The sequence below is a fragment of the Clupea harengus genome, chromosome 1 (assembly GCF_900700415.2).
Source record: "Clupea harengus chromosome 1, Ch_v2.0.2, whole genome shotgun sequence".
NCBI classification, from domain to species: Eukaryota; Metazoa; Chordata; class Actinopteri; order Clupeiformes; family Clupeidae; genus Clupea; species Clupea harengus.
In genome coordinates, this window is record NC_045152.1 from 14,690,724 (window position 1) to 14,697,863 (window position 7,140).

Below are 7,140 nucleotides of genomic sequence, written 5' to 3' on the forward strand. Positions count from 1 at the left end.
TACACCTGAATTTGCATATATAAATGCCCTGCCAGCTCCTTATAAGCATGGCCGGATTAACCATATGGGCAACTGGGCAACTGCCCAGGGGCACCAGGACTCCAGGGGCACCAAGCAACCGATGTATTTTTTATTAAAAAAAAAATATGTTTCATTCTGACCCCACATTAGCACAATTTGACGTTCCAAACACCATGCACAAACTCAGCGAAAGAGGGACCAACAGAACGAGCAGCAATTTAGCGGTAATGCAAAACGACAGTTAAAAGAGTGTAGAAATGCGGCCACTTTAAAAAAAAAAAAAAATGCGCTTGCTAAGGTTTGAACAGTGTAAATCTGTGTTTTTCAGAAGGCAAAGTGTGTGTGTGCTGTCTGCTCCAAATGGTTCTGAAATGATAGTTCGTTAGTAGACTCACTGCGCTTGCAAAGGTTTGAACAGTGTACGTGTGTGTCACTAAATGCATAACCTCGCCGATGTTTTTGAAAGCCGTCATCACTTCTTGTTAGCTATTTAAGTTTTGGAAAGCTTTGTGAACTGCAATGCTTATTTGCGGTGCTGTGAGTTTAATGATAACTGAATCCAACTAACGTTGGATTGCTTTTTGTAATGTCAGATTTCATTGTTTGGTGTGCTATAATTGCAATGAAGATTGATAATGATAACTATACTATGCATTGTTAAGAAAGTGCTATTAATGTCGCCATATACTGGTTGAAAGACGTAGGCTACTTGGCAGGCTTCTGCCTTGTTTTTGGGCGAGTTCGATTAAATAAATAAAGCTTGATTTGTTTTGTAGCCTACATGTGCTCATGTTCTCATTTTCTGTGTAGATTATAGCAGATTTAAGTCTGTATATCCTACTTAGATACCAAAAGTAAAAGTATAAACTCTCTTATGATTTAGACGAATAATATACCTGTTGAGATTAGTAATGATATTTCATTATGGTCAACAAAAGATAAAACAATAGTTCTGCGCTGTATTAAGTTATGATTTCTAATAACATAAGTTCACATTAAACATAATTTACAGCATATGCATTAATTACTTTGGCAAGTTTGCTGTGATATAAGCGGGATAATGGACTGGGAGCAAGTGAGTTATGGACAATAACCGCACTTCAGGGGGGTAAACGGTAGCATCCCCCTGTCGAACGGTTATTTTCTTATAACTGACTTGCTCCCAGTGCATTATTCCTTACATAGGTTACATCAATGTATGGAAAATGTAGTGGAGCAGTATTAAGCAAAAAGTATGTATAAAAAAACAATCAAGTAAAGTACAGATACTCAGAAATAATACTTGAGTACAGTAAGAAAGTATTTCTACTCAAGGACCAATACACCCCGGTGGATAGGTATGGTTTGTGTTCTGCGGGGTGGGGGTAGGTGGGCACCAGAGAGTCACTGTTGCCCAGGGGCACCATGAAGTCTTAATACGGCCATGCTTATAAGGGCATAGCGACGTGTGCAGAATCCACAGAATCCACAGGCAACGAGAAAGAAACTTGGGACTGATCAAAATAATGTCAAAGCGGAAAGCGAACACCAGTCTGTTATGCTGTGTAGTGCATGATGGGTTTTGCGCGAACTTTACTGGAGCGACTTTCAACATGTAACCATCACGTCTACAGCTTGTATGCCTAGTGCATTCTGGGTAATGCAGTTCACTTAATCTTTACATAACAACACACGGTCCAGTGAACGCATACCTAAATTCAATGGTGCAGAGGTGGAGGTACTGTTGCAGAATATAGATGTGTCCATTCTATTCCACAATGGCTATATCCACGCGATTGAGTTTAGTCTTTATTTATTTATCCACTGCCATTTGCAGTGTTCGTGTAGTGATTTTATTTGACATCACAATGCTTCGTAGAATCATGACTATAAATGTGAAACGTAATTGATTATGATAAATGACCGAACGGTCGAGGTTAGTAAGTTGTTTATTTTATGGCATTTTTTGCTCCTTACATTTTGTAATTGAAAAGAAATGGTAATTGTGAATAGAAACATGTCGTTTTGTTCAGCTCTCAGTCTTCTCACGACGCAGTTTGTTTCAGACGTTGCCTAGCAACCAATTACTTGCTAACTTCAAGTTACAATGATAAATAGAAAACGGTTCGGCTAAAATTATTGAGTCTAGACTAGAGGAAGAATCTAGAGCAGGGGTACTCAATTAGAAACCCAAAAGGTCCGCTCGCCAAATTTCCATTCAGTCCAGGGTCCGGAACAGTGACGGTCAAAATCCAAAAACATAACTCCAACAAAAACGATCGAACTATGCACAAAAGGTGATGTGGCCTTATTTGTGTGAAAGGTGACACTTTTTTTGTGGTTTAAACTTGGGCATAAAAGGTGTGAAGGCCAGGCAGAGGCACTGATGTAAGTGTTCATTAGTGAGTGTGCTCCTGTATTTGTTTTTCACCATATTCATGGTTAAAAAGGCAGACTCACAACAGTATGTTGAGGTATGCACGCTCTTGTTGTGTGGCTGGTCTAACTATTACACTGCATGTTGCTTGGTATGATTGCAGATGATTTATTTTTCTGCCCCTCACCTCAGAGTTCTGCGGGTATTTTTGTTCGAAGTGTGCATGCTTTGTTTCATAGTGACTGTTGTGTTGTCCAATAAAGAAACTGGTTGTCATTAACTTCTTTTATTGTCAACTCTGTTCGTCTAACATACATGTGACTTATCTCTGTACTTTCGCGGTCTCCTCTCCTGGCTTCCGTAGTTCGCGTTTCCTTAACTATACTACATATTCCTCCCTTTGTAGATTTATTCTATCTTTATCAAATACATTTTAAATCTATCCTGGTATAACATAACATTTCAACATGTAGACCTAGTCTCCAATTCTTAAAGTAAATTATATCTCATATTCTTAATTTCAAAGTTTTAAATCAAACAGTTCCTTAACTCTAACTCAAAAGAGTACATTCTTTGTCTTTTTTTTTTTTTTTTTTTACAATCATGTTCTGAAACGGGCTGGTTTCCTGATAGCCCTCCCTGATCTGGTGGTTTCTTCTGGTGGTTTAGGTTCTGGCACATTGACAGTCTCTTGAGGGGTTTCTACAGCAGGCTGATGCTGTGGATGTGGTGTATCCTCAGGTACTCTCATGTCCATGTTCGGTGTCGCTGGTTCGGGAATGTTAAACTCCAATGGGAAAGGTGCATGTCGGAGGTGTTTGACATTCCTTATCACCAGAGTTCCATTTTCTGTATTGACCAGTTCAAAAGAAGTGTCAGAAGTGCTTCTTAATATGACATAACGAATGTTCTTGTATTTTGCATCTAATTTGCTGTTTTCCAGATTTGCAATGTATACAATGTCTCCAATTTTGAAAGTGTGTTCTTTTGCTCCATGTTTCTTATCTGCATACTCTTTCATTTTGTTTTTGTATTCGTCATGATGTTTTCTGATCCCGCATTCTTCTTCTTCTTCCTTCTCCAAGTTTGGTAGTTTTGTGCGCATATCCCTTCCAAAGATAAGGTAGGCTGGAGTTTCACCTGATGCTCTGTGAGGGGTGGTACGGTATGCCATGAGAATCTTTGGCAATTCCGCCGTCCAGTTCTTTCCTTCACATTTGGCTGATCTGAAGGCCTTTTTCAGATAACGATGGAAACGTTCTATCTTACCATTACTCTTGGGGTAATAGGGTGACGCCCTAATGTGCTTGATTCCACAAGTTTTGAGAAAATCTTCGAAGAGATGAGCTACAAATTGTCTGCCATTATCAGTCACTACCTCTAGGGGGTATCCAAAGCGTGCAAAGATTTTCATCAGTTCTCCAATCACTGACTGTGATGATATATCTGATAACACTATAGCTTCTGGGTAAGACGTGTAGTAATCAATGACTGTCAGTATGTGTAGATTTCCTATTGGACCAACTAAATCTATGCCTAACTTTGTCCATGGCCTTGGAGGTAACTCTAGTGGTTGGAGTGGCTGATCTTCATGTAGTGGTTGGTTCAGAACGCAAGCATTGCAGTTCCTAATCATTCTCTCAATATCAATGTCCATATTAGGCCAATAAAACTTATGTCTCAGAAATTGTTTTGTTCTCACTACTCCTTGATGTGTTTCATGTGCTATATGCATTGCTTGTCTGATTTTACCTTTTGGCAGCACGATCCGGTGCGCTCTCAGGATCAATCCAGTGTGCGTTGATAATTCATCTGCGCATCTTTTATATGGTTGCATTTCCTCAGCAATCTGAGTCGGCCATTGTCCTGTTTGTATGATTGGAACGAGTTGCTGTAGTACGTCGTCCTCCTGTGTGTCTTTTCTGATGTCATCAAGCGTAATGGCAGGCACTTCATTTGTGATGATGGAAAGTACTCTCTCCATGTAATCGTCAACATATTCGTTGTCTTCTGTTACAGCCAAAGGAAGTCTTGAGAGAGAATCTGCAACATTACACTTCCCTGCTATGTGTTCAATTGTGTATTCAAAAGGGTGCAGTCTCATCCCAAGTCTCTGGATTCGTGGTGGTAGCATTGTTGCTTTTTCTGGATTAAACATATAGATCAAAGGTTTGTGATCTGTTTGTAAAACAAACTTGCTTCCCCATAAGTATGTTCTGAAGTGTTCTACAGCCCAGACACATCCTAGAGCCTCACGTTCTATTTGAGAATAGCGTCTCTCGGTGGCGGTCAGTGAGCGACTTCCATAAGCTACTGGTTTGTTTTGTCCGTTAGACTGTTTCTGAAGTAGTACAGCTCCTAATCCTATTGGACTGGCATCTGAAATCACAGTAGTCTGTGCGTCAAGCTTGAAGTATGCCAGACATGGTTGGCTTACCATTGCTCTTTTCATGTCATTAAATGACTTTTCAGTCTCACTGTTCCATTGCCATTCTTGACCTTTTCTTGTCAATCGTCTTAGTGGCTCTGATATGTTGGCGTAGTTTGGAATGAACTTCATCAAAAATCCACATTTGCCTAAGAAAGAACGGAGTAATGTCACATTCTCAGGTCTTGGTGCTTTGTTAATGGCTTCAACTTTCTTTGGGTCAGGTTTTATTCCTTCTCCTGAGATCACATGTCCAAGTATTTCAATTTGTTTCAGTCCCAGCACACATTTGTCTTTGTTAAGTGTTAATCCTCTTTCTTGAAATCTCTTGAACACTTTCCTCAGCCTTTCTTCCAGCTGGTCTTCATCATCTGCATACAGAACCATATCATCCATGTAGCATACAATTCCAGGCATTCCACTTATCAATAAATCCATAGCCTTCTGGTAGGCCTCAGGTGCTGATGATAATCCAAACGGGACTTTTTTGTATCTGTAGCAGCCTCTGTGTGATATAAATGTTGTCAATTTCCTTGATTCTGGGTCTAATTCAATTTGCCAAAAGCCTTTCCTGGCATCGAGTTTTGCATAGACTTTAGAACCCTGAACTGCTTGCAATATACTATCAACAGTTGGTACGGGATGCCTTTCTCTGATGACAGCTTTGTTCGCTTCTCTGAGGTCTACGCATAGTCTCATCTCAGCTGTATCTTTCTTCGGTGTGAGCAGTAGGTTTGACACCCATTCAGATCCTTCATTGACTTCCTCTATGATATCCTGCTCAAGCATTTTGTCTAATTCCTGATTCACTGCTTCCTTCATGTGATATGGAATTTGTCTCAGTTTCTGTGCTACTGGTGGTACTGATGGATCTACTGTCACTTTGTGCGTGTAGCCGTTCACTTTTCCTAGTCCTTTGAAAAGTTCTGCATATTCTTCAAACAAGTTCTGAAATCTTTCTGCTGAATGTTGTACTGTGTTGATTGTCTCTTTCTTGTTCAGAATTTTCATTGAGAAGCTAGATGTTCTTCCTAACAGTGCTTCAACATCTCCTCTGATAACATAGACATCATCCTTTATCTTGCTGTCCTTCCAGCAAAGCTCAGCTTCAAAAAATCCAATACACGGCAAGGGTGTTTTCTGTCCATATGCATAAAACTTCTTGGTTGTCTGTCTCAACTTTGTATTTCTTTTAAACAGTCTATTGTAAAGACCATCTCCTATGAAGTTTCTGCTGCTTCCTGTATCAATTACCATCTTCACTTTTTGTGCATTAATTTGGATTGTTTCTTTGCCTTCTGGATCTACTGAATAAATACATTCATCAGAATCATCTGAATTCTGCTCATTTACAATCCTAATAGGCTTTTCTGATTTTCTTTGTTTTGAATCATTTTTTCCTTTGATTTCTATTTCTCCTGTCGAGCTGTTCTTTTTCCTACAAACTCGAGCATAATGACCCACCTTCTTACAGTAGAGGCATTTAGCAGTTCTAGCTCCGCAGTCATCTGCTGTGTGGTTAGACATTCCACATCTATGACACGCAGTACCGTTGTCATGATCGTCTCTGTCTTTTCCGAATCCTTTCGTTCTTTTCTCGTGCCCTGCGCTTGCTCTGTGTCCACTCCTATTGAAGTTCACATGGCTATCTTTCTGATTACTGTCGTCCGACAGTGCTCTTGCTTCAGCCTGTGCAGCTTCAAAAACTCTTGATACTCTTAATGTTCTTTCCAATCTGAGCCCTTCCTCTTGCAGCAATTTGTCACGTAGTCTTTTGTTCACGCATTTCTCCACAATCTGATCTCTTATCATGTCCGATTCGAGTGTTCCGAAGTCACACGATCTAGCTAGTTCTCCGAGTGCATTCACGAACGCATCAATAGTCTCGTCTTGAGTCTGAGTTCTTTGTCTGAATTTATGCCTTTCTAGAACAACATTTCCCCGAGGTATAAAGTAGGTAGTCAGAGCAGTCTTAGCTTCTTCAAACGTTACTTTCAGACCAGGCAGATTAGCAAAAATTCGTTGCACTGGTGTGCCTATACAGTGTAGCAAAGTAGCTCTTCTCACCTCATCTGGATTGTGTATGGATCCACTGGCTATCTCAAAAATTTGACTCCATCCAAAGACTCCATCCAAAGTGTATATTCCGTATACAAGTCTGAAGCTCCCATGTTCAAAGGGTTTGGAGGTGATATCTGTGCCATAGCATATCCGACTGGAACAACAGCAGGTGTTCCGCGGTCCTCCATCTCGATGCACTAGCCTAGCTAACGCGTTCATTAACTACTTTTTTGAAATTATTTAAAAGTAAAACTATTCACTTATACTCCAATCA